The following is a 22,577-nucleotide window of genomic DNA, read 5'->3' as shown; positions in this document are numbered from 1 at the left end:
TTATGCAACTGTATGATCCTGTTTTTGTAACACACACATGCACACACTCATGCACAAATACATATTATAAAACTGTATAAATGAAAACATTAACAATGGCTCTATCTGGGTAAAGGATCACAGGCTATCTTTCATTCATGCTTTATTCCTATGAATTACTCTGTAGAATGCATATTTTTTTTTATATTTGAGAAATAATAGGTTATTTTAAGAAATGAATGACATCATCAATACCCGGAGTTTTGACATAGGACCTCAACAGCAGACAGTGTTTCAGAGTTTTTAAATCTTGAGCAAACCACATCTTAAAAGAGTTGTTTGGTATTATGAAATTATTACAAACAAATGCCTTTTAAGCTAGTGTCCTCTTTTTTTACTTTTGTAAATAACTAAACATGGGAGGCTTTCAGGAGTTTCTCAGCTTGCTTCTCTTCTACTCTTCATCCTTACGTGAGGTCAGAGATACAAACTGAATCACAGAGATAGGGGATTTATTTGGGTGGTTTAATAACCAGGAAAGCCACAGGATATGTTTGAAATTTTCTCTGTCAGATAAAATGATGGAACTCCAAGGCGCTACACTCTGATTTTTTATTTTTTTTAGGATATGAGTACACATTAATATTAAGGGGACAAATTTATTTCTGACTATTTTGGAGAAATATCAACAATGGAACACTTGGTTCTAATCAGGTTGGCTGTCAGCCCACTGTAGGAGGAGTTGCTTTATAAAAAGTAACAAAACAAAACAAAACAAAACACACCACTTCCATGTACCATCTGTGGAGATAATGGAGCCTTGACAACTGTTGTTTGTCATAGTGGACAGAGTGAGATACAGAAATACCCAAGAAGAGAAGCAGTGGATATGGAAAAGAGTGCATATGATCTATATTAATAAATGTGATTCCAGAGATCAAAAATGAGATGAGAATATGGGATTTCAGGAAAACTAGCCTCTTGGGGTAGCAACATTAAAATTTTTAAACATTCATTTTTTTTTAATTTTTTTTTAATGTTTATTTATTTTTGGGACAGAGAGAGACAGAGCATGAATGAGGGAGGGGCAGAGAGAGAGGGAGACACAGAATCGGAAGCAGTCTCCAGGCTCTGAGCCATCAGCCAGAGCCTGACGCAGAGCTCGAACTCACGGACCGTGAGATCGTGACCTGAGCTGAAGTCGGACGCTTAACCGACTGAGCCACCCAGGTGCCCCTAAACATTTATTTTGAATTTGTAGAAGTTTTAAGTGATCACAAATGTGTCTCCAGTAGCCAAGATTTGGGTAACATTGAACACGATTACTCCGTCCCTTGTCCTTAAAGGGAATCTCTTTCCTGGCTTATTATTATTGCCCATTATGATTTTTGCAGTTGAACATTCCAAAATGAAGTCGAGCAACTGGAACACAGAGTTACTGTGACAATGGCCTGCAAGAATTTTGCAACAGTGGTGGTCATCGTCAGCATAATGCCATTTTTGTTGTCAATGGCTGCAATTGCAGTTTTTATAAAACTTATTTTTCTCATGGAGCAACTTTCTACGTGAAGAATAAAAACCTTAGTTTTGGTTATTAGACCCGTGGGCTTCAGTACTGAAGACCACCAGCTCTCTTTTAACATGTGAAATAAGTGGGATTTAGCCTACAGTAGGGTCTGTGATTATTCAGCTCCTCCAAAAGTAGCTCCTGACTTTGATTTTGCAAAACACATTAATATTAATTTTGTTTCTTGAACATTTGCTTTTCATATAACAGAATCCACATGCTTGGTTAAGGCCAACATATGCTGTTTATTATGCAGGTTTATCTGTTCCTGATGATATAGCACATAAATCAAATCTAAATTAAACCAACACCACTTCTCCCCTGTGCCATGATATTTGGAGATGAGATTGTTTGCTAAGGAATCATGTGGAAGAATAAAATACTTTTGCTTATTGAATGTGACACAATATATTTAGAATCCTTTGTGAGATATTCTGATTGCCCTCAATAGTAACCCTATTAGTGATCAGGAACTTTAAAGATTTCCATTCTAAGTCCTCTTGTTTACAGGGTTATTTTGCTTAGCTTTCGAAATCTTTTTAGTAGTTGCATATAAGCTTACAAGCAACATGGAATTTAACAAACATTAGGTTGGCTTGGTGGGACTAAGGGTGTTTTTACTTGTTTGGTTTATTTTAAAATCTGAGGTGGAAGATACAACATTCATAAAATACATGTATAAAAAGGTTTGGGGACTTGGGGCTTCTGGGTGACTCGGTTTAAGCGTCTGATGCTTGATTTTGGCTCAGGTCATGATCTCATGGTTTATGAGATGGAGCCCCTTGTCAGGCTCTGCACTGACAGCGTGGAGCCTGCTTGGGACTCTTTCTCTCCCTCTCTCTCTGCCCCTCCCTGCTCTCTCTCTCTTTCTCTCTCTCAAAAAATAAATAAACATTTTAAAAAAAGGTTTGGGGACCATTTTTATTCTTTTTTGTCTTCAGTAGAATAAACTGTTGGTTACAACATTCAGATAGATATTGGGGCATTTCTCATGTGAAAATGGTCTATTAATTCCAGGACTGAAGGAATAGGGAGAGACATCTTTGTTCGTGGTTTCTCAAATTGTCTTTATAACCAAACCACCTATTTTTATATTTAGCTGTACTAAAGTGAACTTTTTTGTGACAATTTCTCATGTTTCCCTATTCTTTATGCAATGTGGAAATATTTATCGAGTTCATAAATGCAATATACTCTTCATTGGAGATCATGGGCCTGATCTCAAGACCCTCAAACTGTCCCATCTGAAAGACATACTGGAAAAGCAACTTGCCAGACAGACCAACATATTTAAGGCTTAGTTCAAATATTACCTTCTCCAAACAGCTTTGCTCTATTCTTTTTGTTCCTTTGTGCATTTATTTATCTTGCCAGAGCTGAAAATTCTCTTCCCTGCCTGTCAACTTTCATGATAGTTTTTGTCTATCTAGATAGATTAGTTGCAGGGAAAAGATTCATTCAAGCTACCTAAAAGTACAAGGGAGATTCTTATGAGTCCTTACAGCCTGCAAATGGAATCTTCTCAGGAATGGAACAGGCATGCTGGCTCCTTCAGCCAGCCTGGGCTGTTAAATCTGGGCTCCGTGATTTATCTGCTTGGCATTTCTGTTCCTCTCTCCTTTGACTAGCATGGCCTTGGTGACCTTCTCTACATCCTCTTTTACTGCCCCCTACTGCTGGGTTTCTTGGTTCTAATTCCAAATATTAGACTGATCACTTTCGTTTCCTTCAAGAGCTATGTAGGCCCATGGAGTGTTTCACCATTGTTGTCCTCTAGCTTTCACTCATCACTGGCACTTGGGTCAGCATCTCTTATTAGGAAAACAAGACCATAATGCATATGTCTGTGAATATTAGTCTGTGAATACCTAGTGAGTGGAAGGTGGATATCTTGTTTACATACGAACAGATATATTTATTTGTATTTGTTTATATTTCGTGTATACATACTAAAAATGATGTCCAGGATCTCTGTTTCTACTAAAGATTTTCAGAAAGCTGGAATACAGAGCTGGAACAAAGAGCATAATGGTTCATCAAAATTGACTTCACATTGGGCTAAAATGTTGTCTACTATTCTTTGAAACAGGAATAAAAATATTTGTGCCTGAAGAGTTGGCAAGATACTTAATATCTCAGAAGACTTCTTTAAAACATGAAGAATGAAATTAATGAATTCTGTTAAGTCCTTATCATATCTGACCTCTTTGTATTTGACAGAGTTGACCACTCTTCTTGATCATTCCTTCTTCCTTAGTGAACTATTTCTTCTCTGATTCCTCCATTGGATTCTCTTTTTGTGCCCACTCCCCAAGTATTTGTATCATCCAGGCTGTTGTTTCTGGACATGTTCTTAATTATACAAACATCCTAACCAACATCATTCTTTCTCATGGGATCAACAATCAGCTGTAATCATGAAATCTATGTTTTCATCCTCAACCTGTTTACTAAGTGCCAACTTATAGGATGTTTCCTGCTGGCTACTTACAGGCATATGCAATCTTGCCTTCCCAGATCAAACTCTTTGTCTCCACCCCTTGCCCCTGACACTACTTCTGACTTCTGATTTTAGTATTTCTTATGTCAGTGAGCATTTCCAACTAGCCACCCAAGGAGAAAGAGTGGGAAATTCTCTACTTCTCTGTTTTAGCTCCCGGCCTGAATCAGTAATCATTTGTCAAGTCTCTTTACTATTATCATAGTAGAGAACTTCCTCATATCTAGCATAACTCTTTTCCCTGATTTGAGGATCATTTTCTCTCTTCTATCATGTTATTGCTTCCAGAATGTGTTTACTAGAATATAAATATGTCATGCTATACCTCTACTTAAAATCTTTTGGTGGCTTCACAATGCCTTCAGAATTAAACTCACATTCATTTTGTATGGCATCAAAGATTTTCAGTGGTCAGACCCCTCTTCTCACTTTTGTTCTTATCCTCCTTTTTCACATATTCTTTCCAGCATCTGTGCATGATATAAACACATAAAAGAAGATCTGGTTTGTGTAGAGGATTAAATGAGATACAACTTTTCACCATTCTAATGAAGACTGCCAATTAAAATTTCCACTTTAACAATATTATATTAATTCCCTATGAACTATGTTCAACTGTTAAAACACATGGGAGTTTTTTAAATGAAAGATTGCCATCATATCTGGCTTACCAATAGATGGGGCAAAATATACTTTTCGTTTTGAATTGATTAAATGACAAAGAAAATTTACTTGTGCTGTGATCTATGAAATAGATAGGAGGTATAAACTGGGTAACTTGAATCATATGATATTTTGATAATTTACTGTGGTCATATTATCTAAGAATTGATATTTTTAAGTTTTTTTTTTTATTAAATGAAAGAAGGCACCATATGTTTAAAAGACTAAATGTAATCTAGCATTTCAGTTTTGCCTCTACTGACTTGAGAGCCTATTTGAGAATCTAATTTACTGACTTAAGATATGGTCTGCAAGCAGAATCTAGAAAAAAATGTGTTGGATTAGAAAAATCGTTGCAGTCTTAAGTGTGTAGGGATTTGAATTATGTATTTTGTGGGAAAGGTCAGAAATAGAATTTAAACTATTTGCAAATGCCTTTGTTCTATTTCTTTTCTATCATCAAAATATGATTTTTCTTTTCTGTCACATAAGTCCTCTATAGCTAGCTGGATGAAGTGATTATGAAAAGTTATGAAATTAATTTTCAGATGCTTTTTCTCATTCCTTATCTTGTTCTTTACATAATTGATAAACTTGAGATGATTAGTGTTCTTCTAAAGTAAACATTTCATAGCAAACAAAAAAATTCCTCCTTGGAACATAAAACAATTGCTAAAATCGCTACAGTGAGAAAAGGTCAATATTTCAATCTTGTTTATTTCAGCTGGCATAAAAATGAATTGGCCAGATTTTCATTTAGAAATAGTATAATTTATCAATTTAACTATGTAAAAACCTTAAAAAAAAGTTCAACAGCTGAAGATGCTCCATCTATCTCATAAAATATGTCTGTCTCTAAAGGTCTATCTGATAAAACATGAATCATTGTAAGACTGGATATAATCAAAACATCAAGTAGAAATGGAAACAGTGTTCTTTCTCTTGTTTGCTTGTTTTATTTTTTTCATTTTATATATCTCCTTTGTCCATCACAATGTATATTTTAAGTCCGGTTGCTCTTAGCTATTTTTATTTCCTCTGAAGATTTTTAGTTTGTTGTGTGTATCTCTGAATTCTAAAGACTTTTATTATTTTCCTGTCACTCCTCCTTAAGTGGTTTTTCCCATAAATAAAATACATTCAGGGCAATAAAATACAAACAACTTTTCTAATACAGTGCCACAGGGGAATCTATTACTCTATGCTATTTAAAAATTTGGTCAAGTCCATTTTAAAGAGAAAAGTGTAGGTAGAAATAGAGAACCACATTATGGTTTTGTATTATGTGTGTTAGTTTCTATCACTGTCATAACAAATTGCCACAAACATCACTCTGATGCTAACGTTCTTGACTTAAGTCACACTGTTGGACAGGCCATGGGTTAGCACAGATTAGTTTGTCACAACAACTATAGTTGTCTGGCATTGCAGGGCATCAAGATCAATGCTATGTATAAAAAATACATGTCCAGCTGAGAAATAGGAGCTGTTGGTTTCTGGACCAGGGACTAACGGGGAAACCAAGATGGAGGACTGGCCACAAAGATAACATGATTATTTCACCATAGTCTACAGCCTAATGTTTGTAGTCAACTGTTTCTAGAACAATCTAAAAGCACAAGACAACTCTCTTCAGAATGAGGCATAGTTCTGTAGGAAGAGGTGCTTACCTTTCCATATCCTAAACTTAATTTAAACAAGTCAAGGAATGACTGAGCTGTCCCAATAGGACCCAGTGCTTAATAAACCAATATTCTATCCTCAGTCTTCAAATCATAGAAGTTTAACAGTAGAAGGGATCTCAGAAGATCATTTTCTCCATCATCCTAAACATGCTCAGAACAGGTAGACTAGGGAAGAAAAAACAAAACAAAACAGTTGCTCAGGGTCCAACTATGCATTGTAATGGGCACAGAACAGCAAAGCTGCAACTCTACTATTCCCCACTTTTTACGTCTTCAAAAGTTCCTACTTTGTTGACTATGACTGTGATTATGGGCTCTATATGCTATTTATATATAATTGTATTTGAGAAGCTATTAAGCCTATGTAATTTTTATATCACTCTCACTACATACCTTTATAACTCCTAACTGGAATAGCTAAAGCCTTACTTTTCTGTCCTTCTGATCTTTTCTCTACTACTGATTTGTGTAATTTGATCTGGGCTGAATAAGTGCTTTGGCTTCAAGACGCCCATTACTGATGACAGAATTTTCGTAATCTTTGCTAACGTACTTCCTCGAAGTAGAGCTTGATGTAGCCAGTCTCGCCCAGCTAACATCTATGAGGTTTTGCTTGTGTGTGAAATGGAAATTGTGGACTTCTCTACTGAAGTACTCTGCCTTTCTCCCCATAGTGCACTGTGTCTATACCTGTGTTCTCTTTGGTTGCTCTAGTATCATGATAGGTTTGGTGTTCCAGGTGGTCTTGGTCACTTCCTACTTGGAAAGAAAGAAAAGACATCTCTCCCGACTCTGAAGTGTGATGTTACCTTCCATGTATCATCTTTAAAATATCTTCTAAGAGAATAAGATGAGGAGATTTTATCATTTAATCACTTTATGTCCGACATCCTGGAGGCTAAACATATTCACTAGAGAGAAATATAACTTCGGAAAATAAGCCAGTTGAAAAAACCCATAGTCTTCTTCCTCAAACACTTTTACTATGTACATTTTGATATATTTCCTTTCAAGCTGTTTGATTTAACTGTAATCTCATTACATTGATGCATTTCTATTTTGTTTTTCAGCTATATAACACAAGTATTTCTTTTTCATATTTTTAACATTATCTGCAGGTAAACTTTTCATAACTTCTGTGATCATTTTTGCAAAGAATTGGAAATGTCATTTCCCCCAGTTTTACTGTATAATTATCTTTGTGCATTGGGCACTGCCAGCCTTCATACTTAGGATAATTCCACAGAAAATATTGTCAAAATATAGATAGTAATTTGCAGAATTGGGTCGTGGTGGGACGTGGGTCTCCACACCTCGTGCACCCGTGCCCCTTTGTGATGTCATTTTTTCAGCTTCACTCATCAAGAGAGAACATCTGTTCCCCTACTACTTGTTTCAGAACTCGTGGCTTGTTTTGACCAATCAAATATAGCAGAAGTGACAATCGTGCCACTTCCGAGCCTAAGCCTCCAGAAGCCTTATAGCTTCTGTTCATTCTTCGAATGCTAGATGCTATCACACCCGCTGCTGACCAATGAGAGGCACAGAGCCCATTTACCCCCGTTGCTCCAACCGAATGTCAGTCAGCTGCCAAAGCAGGGCTGCCTCCCTGCATGGTAGCTGAAGCAAATGTATGAATGAGTCCAGAATGACCACCACTACCCAACGACAATAATAAATGGCTGTCCCTTTACATAAGTAAGTCTTGAGGTGCTATTTTACAGCAAAACTCACGTCTACAATCTATTTGGCCAGAAAGAATGAACGTTTTTAAGCCTTGTGATTCACATTGATAAGTTGTTCTCCAAACCATTGTTAACAATTTGCTACCCTCTCCAGCTGAGGTTATCACTACTGTAAATATTCTCTGACTTGATAAAAGATAACTGGTGTTTTGTTTTAATTTTTAGGTGCAGCATTTTAAAAGCTTTTCCCCCCTCACTCTGATGATATCATTACTTTTTTAGATGTCATTTTATTGAAACAAATCGTGTGTCAGAGTAAACTTTTTCTCAGATTCTTTTTCTAGAATTTAGGTAATATTTGTCAGGTTTATTTGCTCTCAAAAGGTGTAAAGATGCAGCACAGATGTTGATTTCATTTGCCAGAAAATAGCTTTTGAAAGTCTTTTAAGGTATAATTGTCTCTTTCCAATATTTTTAGTTCTGTAATTATCAAATTTATGAAAGGTAAGTTGGTTGTATTGAAGTTTCTACTGGCCTCATATGACTTCATTGGATGTTGATCTCAGTGATTATGCGTGTTCTAGGTTGTTAGAAGTCATGCGATCATCTTGACTCACAATAGGAAGCAAGAAGGCAGGATACTGATATTCAAATTAGAAAATTTGCTTCCAGACCAAGTAGATGTGTGGAAAATGTAGGCAAAGTATTGGCCATTTTACTGGTGAGACTGAAGTGTTGCCATCACTCAATGCTTTCTCGTTGTTCCCATAATGAAAGCACAGATAGCATCACTCACGTTGTTTTTGGCTGTAGATTACAGAAAACCCATTCAAGCAGCACTACATTCTAAGACTCATTAGTTGGGCTGATGTTTAGCCAATTCATTCTAGAATAGCTATACTAGTTTTTTAAGACTCAAAATGCTTTCTCCGTGATTGCTAAAGACCATAATAGTAATGGCTATAAGTAGTAAAATTAATTAATAAAAAGAAATTTGTAGATAAAACTTATACCTGCTTTCTATGGCCATCTGCTATCTTAGTAGCATACAACAATAAAAAATTTTAACTTATGATTTTTGCAGGATTCAGATGATTTCATCTGAGCTCAGATGATCTCTGCTGGATTTGTTCAGATAGCTGCTGTCAGCTCCATGTCAGCTAGGAGTCTTTCTGATCTTGCCTGGCCTTCCTCCTATCTCTCATGATGGCCCTCGCCTGGATAGAGTGACTCAGCTCTGTTCCACACAGGTGTCATCTTCCAGAAGGTCAGCTCAGGTATGTTCTCATGGTAAAGACAGAGGAGCAAGATAGCCATACACATGCTTTCAAGTCTCTATTTGCATCACACTTACTAATACCACATTGGCCCAAGCAAATCACTTGGAGCCCAGAGGCAGGGTAGGGTGGCATTACAAAGTTACATGGAAAAAAATACACAGATACAGAAAGTGGTAAATTAGTGAGTCCATTGATAAAATCAAACTATAATAAATTCATTAACTTAGTTGCTATAGGATATGTCATAGTATCTATTGATGTCACAGTATCTATTGATAAACTAGTCCTCTCCAAAACATTTCCAGTTGTACCTACTGTGGGTATCTGTGTCATAGTATATGCATTATCTAAAACGTGTTCTGCGTTTTAGAAGAATCAGCATTTTGTCATTGCTCTTTAATTAAGCATTATTGCAGTGAAATACATGTATCTCTTACTATAGGAATCTATTGGGATAGTGAGAGTTTGTATAGCAGCAGAGGCCTGTGTTACAAATATGAATCTTTAGAATCTGTGGGAGCACAAAGATTTTATGAAATAAAATAATAAACTGCTTCCTGGACTATCTTCTGATGCTGGACAAAAATCAGAAATGTCTGGAACGCATTTTGATAGCATGCAAGAATTAATACAAAATAAATCATTTGTATTTCTTGAATGAAAAACAACTTGATTATATTAACAAAATTTATAAGTAGCTTTTCATTGCTTTAGTATTGAAAAAATGCTAAATTTTCTGTCAATAAAGTTGAAAGGGCTAAGCGCATGTATTTCATCAGAATGTTAATCACGTTCCATTAAAGCTCATGGTTCAAATAAAGAAAATTTGCAAGCATCATCGAGGGAAAATGATCAATCAGTCATCAGTACAGTTTACATAATATCACATCAATCACTATTATATAATAAGTGATTTGAACTAATATGAACTTCCAAAAATATTTTTTGAAAGAATATCAATGAAGCAAAAAAAATTTAGAAACTTTAATTTATATTAGAAATATTCAAGCATTTCTAGATATAAAATACTAATTAGCATTATTTCATAAAATAATACTAATATATATAATGTATATATATACATATATATTATATATATTCTCATAACCTAGATTTATGGCTCTGCATTTAGGGAAAGATATAATCATTTCTGGAAACATTTTTGGAACTTTGTCACTTTTTTGGAAAAATCTACATAAGGTAGTAGAATTTTGATTTTCCTGGATAATTTTTCAATTGTTTTACAAAAAAGGGATTGATAATTAACTTAAACATAAAATTCAATGCTGAGGACAATTTTATAATTTTCATTAATCATGAAACTAGAAGGAATATTCTATAAAATAATCCATCAGCTTTTTTGTTGGTCATCAAAAAAATTAAATGAGGAATATCTGCATGAAAATCTTATGATACATTTTTCCATAGTTGTATAATATAATACGAAAGAGAGAGTGTGGAATTTAAGACAGATTTTGATAAAAGTTTCTGGATGTTTCAACTTGGCACTACATTATCACATTTAATTATTTCTGGATAAGGCACTAGAAGATGTAAATAACACAAATCATTAAATTTCTTTCTTGCTGAGGTTTATACTTATCATATGTTAGATGAACATTAGAATTGAGTGACTTACTAGGAATTCACATAATGAAAATTGAAAGTATTTGCATTTCTATGGGCAGCTGGTATCACTAGAACAAATGTGGCTTGGAAAATTTAAGTGTTGTTTATTCACTACCAGAAAAACTTGAAATAGGAATAATTAAAAACTTGGAAAATGGACTTAATTTTTTAGAGATTCAGGTTTGAATTACAATAGTCTTACAGCTTTCACTATTTTGTTTAGCTTTATATTAAAATTTGGTTTATTAAAGCTGGCAGAGTAATTGAATGCATGATAAAAATGATTAAATCTATCAGGGCACCTGGGTGGCTCAGTCGGTTGAACCTCAAACTCTTGATTTCTGCCCAGGTCATAATCCCAAGGTGGTGGGATAGAGGCCCACATCGGGCTCTGCACTGAGATTCTTTCTCTCCCTCTTCCCCTCTCCCCACTTGTGCGTTCTATCTCTAAAATTATTTTTAAAAATTATTAAATCTATAAAACTAAATAAAATTGGGAAAAAGAACAAGATATAGAGATAAAGGCACATATTATAACATTTGAAGCAAAGTAATTCCAATGAAAAAGCTATTATATTCACTGATAAATCATATAAAATTGATATCACATGCAAAATATTAAATACACTTCTTGGGGCACTGTGTGGCTCAGTCAGTTGAGGGTCTGACTTTGGTTCAGGTCATGATCTCATGGTTCATGATTTTGGGCCCTGCATTGGGCTCTGTATTGACAGTTTGGAGCCTGGAGCCTGCTTCAGATTCTGTGTCTTCCTCTCTCTCTGCCCCTCCCCCACCACACTCTGTCTCTCTGTCTGTCTCTCTCTCAAAAATAAATAAACATTAAAAAAATTAAAAAAATATATTACATACACTTCTGAGTACTTTCAATTTATTGAGTCTTAGCTCTTTTTCAAATAATACTAAGTTTGTTTATGGATTAATGATTAATAAACATCAGTAACATTAGATTCAGTAAATGTTATATTTAAATAATTTTCATGAATTAGTAATAGACAAAGTTAACATATAAAAATCACAAAGTATTATAAGCTAGAAATATTTTGCATATAACTTTTGTTAATTTAGCAGAGACAGAGAGGATTCAATATAATGAATAACATTTCTCTATTTGGACTATGTCACATAGTAATGAAAAATTTATGGGGAAGTCTGATAAAGTTTCTTAAGTCAAATTATGACTCAAATAGAGCCATCATTTAGCTAAAGGCAGCCATATTAGGGATCCAATTTCTAAAAATCAAGCAATTTGGAAGTTATTAGAACGATTTTATGAGTTATTAGAATGATATTGTGAGTTATATTTATAACATATCTCACTTAATCAGCAGCTTCAATATATATAAGTACATATATGTAAATAATTTATTTTATGTTGGCTTATATGTACATATATATCACAACACACAAGTTGTTTTGTATTTTAAGTACAACTGTGCTCATTGGCTCCTGTACATGGAAGCCCAGAAACAGGAAGAGATTTGGGGCAACTTTCAGCCAGTGTCTCCACCTATTTCTCTCTAACCCTTTTGGTTTTTCTCTTCTCTATATGGATTCTGTCCTTTGGCCATAGTGTTCCCAACTGGTGGCAAACTGGTTGAAGCGATCCTGTTTGGACATCCTCAGGACCTGACAGCAAAAGAGAGAGTATCTTCCAGTACTTTTCTTTTGAGAGTGAGAAAACTTCATTCCCTCTTTAGGAAACAATCATAGCTGGCATCTTGATCCAGACTGAGTCATATGCATATTCTAAACCTGGTCTCTGTGGTTCAGGGAATGTCATATACTGACTGGCACAGGCTGACTTCCTGATCCGTTCTGGCTCAGTTGCTGGTATGCCTCCAGACCTACCAGGCCCGGCCCTGCACTCTGGGTGTACAAATGAAGAGGGAGTTGGGAGTGGCCACCTGTCACACAATGCAAGTGATGTAGGCTCCTATGTAGTGCCTTTACTTTTCTGTGGCCAGCTACCAACCTGACTCTCTGCTTTATTACTTCAGGCACATGAAACCCCAAATCACTCTAAACCAAGTATAGTTCCTTGAATCAACAAAACAGAATAAAGCCTCTAAGTCCTTTTCCTCCAGTCAACGCATTCTGGAGTCATGTTTTCTATTTCCAACCCATCAAAACCCAAATGCCATCCCTTGTCATGAAGTTGATTCTCTTTGTGTTCTAAGACTATGTGACTTAAAATGACAAAAAGATGGACTTTTAATTACACAAAGTTAAGTAATCTCTTACTCCTTGCCCTTAGAGAAATGGAAGATCATTTAAATCTGCAAGCAGGGTATGAAATGCTTGTTTAAGTAATGTAAATTGAGTTAAATTTTAATATCAGTCATTTCTTTGAGAAAGTAGAAAAAAATGGTTATCCTGAGAGAGAAATTGAGATTGTACTAAATGTGCCTAATGCAGGTTACTAAAGGACAAACACCTAGGACTTTGTGAGTATACTATGAACTATTGAAGTGTCTTTGGGTTTCATTTGGCTGTGCTATGGAGGTGAGGGCTAGATGTCAAGAAAAAGGACTGTATCCACTCTTGGAATTAGCTAGTCAAAAGGCTGGGAGACGGTTTCTGGGCGTAGGGCAGTCAGTGCTATGGTTTGGTGCTCAGGTTTTTCACAGTAAATTTTTGAAGGAACACATTGTGAATATATGTAGAATTTTTATGCTTTTCCTCCTTCTGTATACACAACATTGAACATGGTTTTCCACTCCCTCTTTTTCCACACTGTTGGGCAAGACTATGTTGCCTTTGATTTTTTTAAATCTTGGATGAAGTTCAGCCTTCCAATCCAAGTCCAGTTTTGAAGGCATTGAGAGGCAAGTTTCAAGGGACTAAGTTGGAGGTGGAGGGGTTGGCCAAATCCTTGGAGGCTTCCCTTCTATTAACCATCTTCTCGGCCACTCAGTTCTCCAGCAGTTAACTGGGTAGCAAGTTAAGACATAATTTCCCCCGGGAATAGAAAAGTGGGACTCTAGGATCCTAAAATTTGTATTAACAAATTAATTCTTTAATTATTAAAGAATCCAACATATGAAATAGCTCTAGAGAATGTTTGTCCAGGGGAAGTTTATATTTATGGCAAGCTAAAAAATGTTGAGTATAAATGAAAATCACTTCTTTTCTGAGCACATACGGTTCTACTATGTTATTTCCTTCTAGATTTTTCCCAAATTTACTCTTAAAATGTATTTAACAGATACTAAAATTATGTATCTCAAGTATTCCCTACATAGGTCTTAAAATTTCCTCTTGGTTGCTGTAATCTTCATAATTATTATTAAATGTAACTAGTTTTCTAAGAAACCCTCTCTAGTTTCTTACCATCTAAATGACCTTGCAATAAAGGTATTAATTTATTATGATTTTTCCTCCTTTTGAATGTATTTCCCTAGATACAATTTCCAGACACAGAATTACTAAATAAAAGGTTCTGTTTATGGTTCATTATATGAAATGCCAAACATTTTTCAAAAAAATGTTTTAAACAGTTCGTATCTCACAATACATTATATATTAGTATTGTTGTTCTCCAACAAAATGTATTACATTAAAGCTTATTTATTTCTTTTTTACTGTACCCCTTTCAGACTCAGCAGATCATAAGCTTCTGGAAAAAAATTGGGGCTGTGTATTTACTTCTCAACTCCTAATTTTCTAGAAAAATGCCTAACATGTACCAAATTAATGGTAAATATTTGCTGCATTGATCTGAATTAATGGAATTTTTTTCATAGTTACAGTAAATATCAAATTACTTTGTGTTTTGGTGAATTATTTCATTGTGATTTTAGCATTTTTTTGAATGAACTGAGACTTGTGTTCTCTATTCTTAGTGTCTATTTTAAAAATGAAATGCTTCGTGGGTTTCTGTATCATCCTTGCAAGGGGACATGTTTACCTTTTCCAGGTTGGGATAATTTTAAGATATTTTCTGTCAAAATATGCATCATTTAATTTAATTTTACTAATATAGTACACAATTATATCACTGAATCTATAGTTTGCACTTGAGATGCAATCAAAGTTAAACATTTTGATGCTTATTTACTAAAATTGTATTTATTTTGTAAATTGTTTGTTCATGACTTTGCCCTTTGCATGCTCAGTTTATATTTTATTTTTCATCTTTTTTTAAATGTCTATTTATATACGATAGAGAGAGGGAGGAAGTGCGTGAGCAGGCAAGGGGCAGAGAGAGACAGAGACAGAATCTGAAGCAGGCTCCAGGCTCTGAGCTGTCAGCCCAGAGCCCGATGTGGAGCTTGAACTCATGGGCGAGCTGTGAGATCATGACTTGAGCGAAAGTCAGAAACAATCTACTGAGCCACTCAGGAGCCCCTTGCTCAGTTTAATTTTAAAACAATAATTATACCTAATTTTAATTGTTTCCTATTACATTTGCTCTAGACTTTCATTTTAGCCTTTCTGGATTTTTATTTAAGGGCTATAATTCAGAAATTTCAAATTTTTATTTAGTTTTATTTCTTTTGGGAAGAACTACCTTTTATCTTAAATAGTCCAAAAGTTATTGACCACCCTTCACATTGTTCCACCATAGGCTAAGTGGCCAGTTTTAGTCTATTTGGGGCATCCTGGATATTCTTAATGTTTTGTATAATGGTATATAGTGTTTTAGAGTGTATTTAGGGAAGGATTATTATTTTTGTAATGGGTTATTATTTTTCTGAATAGAACTTTTTCTCAAACTTGCAAAATTATCTAAGCATATTTTAATTAAAAACACTTTCTTCTGTTTTGATATATGGATTAGTATTTAGTTTTCCCAACCTTTCTATATAAAGTGTTGATTTTTATACCAGACTATTTCAGTTATTGATTATTTAGCATATATTTTAATATTGTAAATCTAGTCTCCCATCATTTTTCTTTTGAGGCTATTCTGAAATATTCTTTACTAATTAATCTTCAAAGTAAAATTTGTCATTGGAATGCCATGTCCAAGAAGGAGTTTATGATTTTGATTAAGTTTTTATTAAACATTTATTTTATTTATTTTTAAACATTTATGTTATTTTAGAAATGACCAATATTAAGGACGCCTGGGTGGCTCAGTCAGTTAAGCGTCCAACTTTGCCTCAGGTCATGATCTTGCCATTGATGGGTTCAAGCCCCATATCAGGCTCTGTGTGACAGCTCAGAGCCTGGAGCCTAGAGCCTGCTTTGGATTCTACGTCTCCCTCTCTCTCTTCTCCTCCCCTGCTCATGCTCTGTCTCTCAAAAATAAATAAACATTACAAATTAAAACAATAAAAAATGACCAATATTATATATAACTGTCTCTTTCCATCCAGAAACATGTTATATCTTTGCATTTAGTCAAGTATAATTTTGTTCCAATAGAAACTTTTTAGTGTTTGCAGTATGTCATGTGTATTTCTCCTTTAGAATTTTAAATTACAATTATAATTTTAGTTAATATTGTGATGAGATACATTTTTATTTTTTTTACTATCCTACTTGGTTATTTAGGAATGCTGTTGAGTACTATCCTGTCTCATTCTTATATTTGACTACATGTTATAGTTTAATTTCTTGATAATGATATGTCTCTTCCTTTCTCATAGGTATGTACATTTCCTTTCAGTCTATAGTGGTAGTTGCTTTAGTACAGACATTCTTTATCATGACAAGTAACCAGAATTTTATTTCCATTTTCACTGGTTTTTATTTGTAAATAAATGTTGAACTTGAGCAATGTATTCTTAAGGGCATTCATGGAAATTATTATATTTTTGCACATATTTCTTAAATTGTGATTGTGATATCCTTCTACTGAAAAATTATGGACATTCTGAGCTAAATTTTGTAGAACTTGATAAATTATTCTACCATTCTACTAAATCTCATGCCGGTTTGTTTTTAAATCTGAAAAGAAGCTGAAGGAAAAATAGCTTCAATAATAGAGTCTTTACTCAAATATTTATGGCTTAGGCAATCTAGTTATATCTAAGAGTTTACCAAAATGCTTATGGGAAGCTCAGTCTCCTCTGGCAAGGCTTACAGACCTCTTGTTTCTACTGCAGGGTGATTAGAAAGGGATGCCCAACAGTCCCTATGGACTGGTCAGTTTTCCTAGCAGTCTTCTGTTTGAGGTAGTTGTCAGGGTATCGATAGGGTTTGGAGGGGTATTCTCATAATTCAGGATGCAGACTTTCACTCATCCCACCTTTGACAGTATAACATCTTGTCCTTGTTATTAGCTGTTTCTTTTCTCTATGGGGCAGCTTCTCTAGAAATCAGCACATCAGTGATGGTGAGAGATCATGTCATTGCCCAGACTCAAAAGGGGCATCTCTGGTTCTAATACTTTTGTTTCAGGCTCTCTACCTATCTTCCTGTTTTATGGGTTATCCCCACCTCCCTAGTCCCCTTTCTCTGGAGATAATGGGTGTCTTCATTCCTGAGACTTTCTAGAATTTTAGGATGTGATTTGGCTTATTTGTCCTGGCATCTCTCCAAGAAGTTACTTAGCTTTCTGTTACTATTACTCCATCCGTATGCCTTCCATTTTTTTATTGACTTCACTAGAGTGCTTTTATTTCCTTGACAATTTTCTTGGTCTTGTGTGTTAATGCCTTTATTTTTTTTTAACTATGTAAGTTCCATTTTAGTTAGGTTTGGGGAGAGAACAGAGAGAAATGTGTCTGCCATGTTTTTCAGGAAGTCTCTGTCACGATATGTGTATATACTGTCTGTAGTAGACAGAGCCAATTAACTCCCTGCCATCAGGGACTTTACCCATCGTTAACAAGACTTCAGATTTACCATCTGTGTGGTTTTGAAAGAGTAGATTCTTAATGACTCAAGCTACTCATCATCATTGATGGGGTGGGGGGTGAAGAATCTTCTGGTTTTTGGCTTCATTTTTCTATTTGGAGAGATTTTGGATGGACTAACACTCCGTATTCCTCACTCAACCTTCCTATGGACAAAGATTGATAGCTGATTATGGATAGAAGGAAGAAATCTCATGTTCTCAACTCAACTCTTTTCTCTCTTGTTAGATTTTCTCCTCCTCAGCAAGGCAGCATGGATAAGCTTAGTAGTATAGGATTTGCCTATATAAACATTGCCAGAGACCTATGAAATGTGAGCAAACCAATTGGGCCCTCATCTAAGCCATATTTTCTATTCAGTCTATAAGCAAAAGGGCTGAAATGTTGGTCTCCATGTGTCTATCCTTATGGTTTATTTTCTGTTTCTGAACTTGAGAAGGAAAGAAAGAGCTGCTGTATATATCTATTCTCCCCACCCTTGAGACAAACAAACAAATAAAACTAAACCCAACCAGTGTAACCTTATCTCCCATCCTGCATTGTTTGCTTTAGCAGTGAACATGGGGTGTGAACCTAAGCCATTAGTACACAGCACTCCTTTAACTATGGTGATGGTTAAGGGTTGGGCAGCACATAAGCGTCTATAGAATGAAGCTATGAATTTCACTTGATATTTTTAGTTGAGATGTTGACTCTTTCTGGTTGGTTTCATAAGAAGGTGCCATACTGTTACCATAACTCAAACTTGTCTGTGCACCTAATGCACAGTAAGCCAATGTCTGAGACACCAGTTTTGAAGCAAAGCCCTTATTAGAAGGGCAGCCCAACAAGAAGGCGGGGGATCATTCCCAAAGCTTCATTGGCTCTGTTGAGCCTAGGGTAAGCTTATATACATGAGAAGAGGGTAAGAGGTTTCTTGAAATCTTTAAGGGTTGGGGGGTGCTTGAAAAATATGGAAGTAAACATTCTTCCAGACAATGAGGCACTATTTGGGACCTAGTACAATCAGATACATCAAGACAAATGTTCCTTTCCTGTCCTTATTAAGTTTCTACTGTCAGTGGGTAAACAGGGAGTAGGAGTAAAAAAACAAAGTTAATGATCGATTGTGCATGAGGTTAAAAGGTGCATGAAACATAAGTAAGTAGGGAACAAAGCAGCACGTGAAGCTGATTTAATAATGCAACTAATACAACTATAGTTCTGCTTATACTTTCAAAACAGGTCTAGGAACCAAGGGTCTCCCCTCAGCATTGGGAACAATGACACCTATTTCATACCCATGACAAAGCCAGAAAGCACATGAAGAAGGAATTAAGATTAGAGAATGGAGAACCAGATGGAATTCCCAGATGGTTTTCCACCTGAAGTTTATAATACTTCCAGACTTTTGATTTATGTGGGCTAATAAATTTCTTTTCATGTTTAAGCCCCTTTATGATGGTTTCTCGTCATTAAAAGTATTATCACACAGTTGAATTTGCTTTTCTAGGATTTCTGTAAAATTTTCACATTTATGACAATGTGGGCTCTCCGTGATTCACAGAAAATTAATGTAATGTGCACTCCCCTTGAACAGAAGCTTTGCTCTCGAGTTCTGATTGATTCTCAAATTCACAAGTCAAAATATGTTTCAACCAGGGCTAAGTTTACTTAGCTTCAAGATGGGGTATGTCGCAGGTCCATGCTGCATGAATGCAACAACAAATCAGAGGTCTTGAATTTCCTAAGTATGTCTTCTGATATGCTTACTTTATTAATTAGATGAATGTGGTCCCAAGAGACAAGATAAGTCAAGTTTAAAACACTTCAATTCAGAGAAGCCATAAACTCTGTGGACCCTTTCAGCTTTTATATCTTGAAGAGGTATATGGTTGGCTCCCATTTTCCCAGTGTAGCAGAATCTCAATAATGTTAGTTGTTACTCAATAAACAAACTCAACAATGAAGTGCAAGTGTATGGTCTGGAAAATAGTAACCTTAGAGGTGTTCTGATTAATATTGGGTCCAGTATGCTCCTATGATTCCTTGAGTTAATGTGTAAGGAGAATTTTAAGAAAGGTTAAATCCTTAGCTGTGCCTGAGACTAGAAGATAAATCATAGACCTGTTCTCAACTCTGTCAAATTAGTATTTTATGAATGTTAACAACAATAACAAAAATAATATTTGCTGGGTACCAAGTAAAGGGCTTTACACATCATTGTATAATAAAGAATTTGACTAGCTTTTGTCCTCAGTTCCTGAGAGGTAGCCTCTAAAGCCATGGAATTTCCTGAGTGACAGGCGTTTCTGTGTTATTCATGGTGGGTTCTAATAGTTTAGGCTAATGAGATGACTTGTGGAGAGCCCCTAGGTAGTTTGTGCTCAAAAAATGCCTCAAGACAGTGGTAGACACTCCAGAAAAATGGACCATGTGATTAGAGTGTTGGGGCTTTGCCCACATCATACCAGCCTGACCTCCACGGAGGGGAGGGAGAGCTGGAGATTGAGTTTAATTACATAGCAAATTATCAATCACCATGCCTATATAATGTAACCCCAGTAAAAACTGGGCACTGAAGCTCATATGAGCATCTCCGGTTAATGATATTCTATGCATATTGTCACTCATCAATGTGTAAGGAGGGTGATGCATCCTGATTCCATGGGGAGAGATGCGTCCTGATTCCATGGGGAAGAAAGCTTCAGTTTTTGTGTGTGCAGGTAGAATATTTCCAGGCTTCCCCTATGTGTCTCTTCTTTTTGCTGGTCCTTGTTTGGATGCCTTTTGCTATAGTAAAACTATAAAAATAAGCATAGTGCTATCCTAAAACCCTCAGTGTTTAGCCTGTTGGTCAGAAGTGCTAGTGGCCTGGGAACCCTCAAGCTTACACTTGGTGTATGAAGTGAGAGCGGTCATGTGGAAGATTGTGTCCTTGACTTGTGAAGTTGGCCTAACTCTAGGTAGTTATCATCAAGTCATTGTACATACATTTGTTCAATCTCTTTGTGTATGTATGTGTCATCGTAATAAAATATATAATAAACTGAAAAAAACTTTATAACTTATAAACAGATAATAAGATAGACTACTCAACCAAAAACATTTGAACAGAAGATATATAAACATCAAGTAAATACATAAAAATATGTTCCATATTGTTAATCATTATTGAATTGCAAATTAAAATCTCAATGACATAGCACTATACAACCATTAGAATAACTAATATTTAAAAAGTATATATGTATGTTAGAGTTTATAAGTTCCATTTGTAGATATTAAAGAGAAATAAAACATATGTCCAATAAAGACTTGTATGTTCTGTTAATAATAAATGTATTCATAGTAGCTAAAAACTTAAATAAACATTCATAGATGAATGGATAAACAAATGAGGTATATTCAATAGCTTTATGTTTGCACAGTGTAAAGATTTTATCATTCTCTTCTTACATAGGTTAATAAGGATTCTGGGGTAAATAATATGTTGATGGTTGTCAAATATCATATTCCATCTTTTCTCCTTTTCATAGTATATGCAATGAATTCCTTTTCATAGTCTCTAAGGATGTTTGCAGCAAAATGCTTATCTGAATTTTTCTTCTTGTGTGTCTTTTAGAAAAATAAGCTATATTGCATAATAAAATTTCACTTCCCTGTTAATTTGAAGTCTATTTCTTCTATGTCTAAAAGTGTTTGGAAGATTGCAAGGGAGTACAGTGGAATAAATTTAAAGGCTGTCAGACCTAACTCCAAAACCTAATGATTGTGCTAAGCCAATTTAAAAATCTTTGAAGTTCCAATTCCTCATTTCTGAAAATAGAGGTAATTATACATATATCAGAATAGTGTTATGAGGAGGTCTGAGATAACATATGTAATACATATAGAAAAAATATTAGGTTCCTTTTTCCCTTCAGATTTAAATAACTTTGGGGCAAGGTAAGCAATCTACCTATTTTTATTGGTATAATCCTTTTAGGGATGGTAAAGTTATAGAGAGAAATCCACCTTCTTTCAATTTGTCCTCAGGGGCTGGACTAATTTTTCAGTGGTCAATAAAGTGTCAGAACAATATACATGAGTCAGTGTGAGTGTGAGTGTGTGTGTGTGTGTGTGTGTGTGAGAGAGAGAGAGAGAGGGAGAGAGAGAGAGAGAGACTTTTATTTTAAAATAATTTCCTAATGGAAAAAGCTTTTGCAAATACCATCCTAAAGTTTTATTAATGCAACTTGTTTATTTGCAAAAGCCTTAAGTGCTTGGTATTCATGGATTCACAGGTTTTTAATGATGGGAAATGTAATTGACTAAGGGCCCTAGTCTTGCAAAATCCATTGTATGTTTGCTAGAGCTGCTCCCAACCAGTGACTGAGTAGAAGAACGGGAATACTGAGTCTACTTTCTGGGAGACAGGAGAATCCTCTAATGGTCATTTGACTCAAGAACTCCATTATTTTATTCTCCTGGTGCTTTGTTCTTTTTTAGCTTACTGTGAAAATTTCAAAAAAGAACTTTTTTGAAAGTTGATGCTCACTTCAGCGGAGCTTAGGGAAAACTTTCTTTGAAATTAATTGGTCTGGACTTCAGTGTTTGTGTTTTCTAATATTTATTTATTTGGGGGAGAGTGCAAGGGGGGGGAAGGGAATAGAGAGGGAGGCAGAGGATCCCAAGTGGGCTCCACTGACAGTCCGACAGTAGTGATCCTGATGTGGGATTCGAACTCACAAACTGGGAGATCATGACCTGAGCCGAAGTCAGACGCTTAACCGACTGAGGC

The 22,577-nt window shown here is 35.3% G+C and overlaps 1 long non-coding RNA gene across 3 annotated transcripts in view; it reads right to left on the bottom strand.

Annotated features, from left to right (window-relative positions):
• Positions 1-22,577, bottom strand: part of LOC125920808 (uncharacterized) — a 46,416-nt gene that overhangs the window by 11,228 nt on the left and 12,611 nt on the right. The window contains exons 1-4 of one of the 3 annotated variants that reach the window (XR_007457208.1): positions 7,085-7,234; positions 6,380-6,559; positions 4,424-4,516; positions 3,457-3,557 (exon numbers count right to left, since the gene is read on the bottom strand). This is a non-coding gene — a long non-coding RNA (uncharacterized LOC125920808). Of the gene's footprint in view, positions 1-3,456; positions 3,558-4,423; positions 4,517-6,379; positions 6,560-7,084; positions 7,235-22,577 lie in introns of those variants that run through there. The other 2 variants (XR_007457207.1, XR_007457206.1) reach the window with 2 other exon arrangements.

Source organism: Panthera uncia, chromosome C2 (assembly GCF_023721935.1).
Source record: "Panthera uncia isolate 11264 chromosome C2, Puncia_PCG_1.0, whole genome shotgun sequence".
NCBI lineage: Eukaryota > Metazoa > Chordata > Mammalia > Carnivora > Felidae > Panthera > Panthera uncia.
This window is presented reverse-complemented; position numbering and strand designations above follow the sequence as displayed.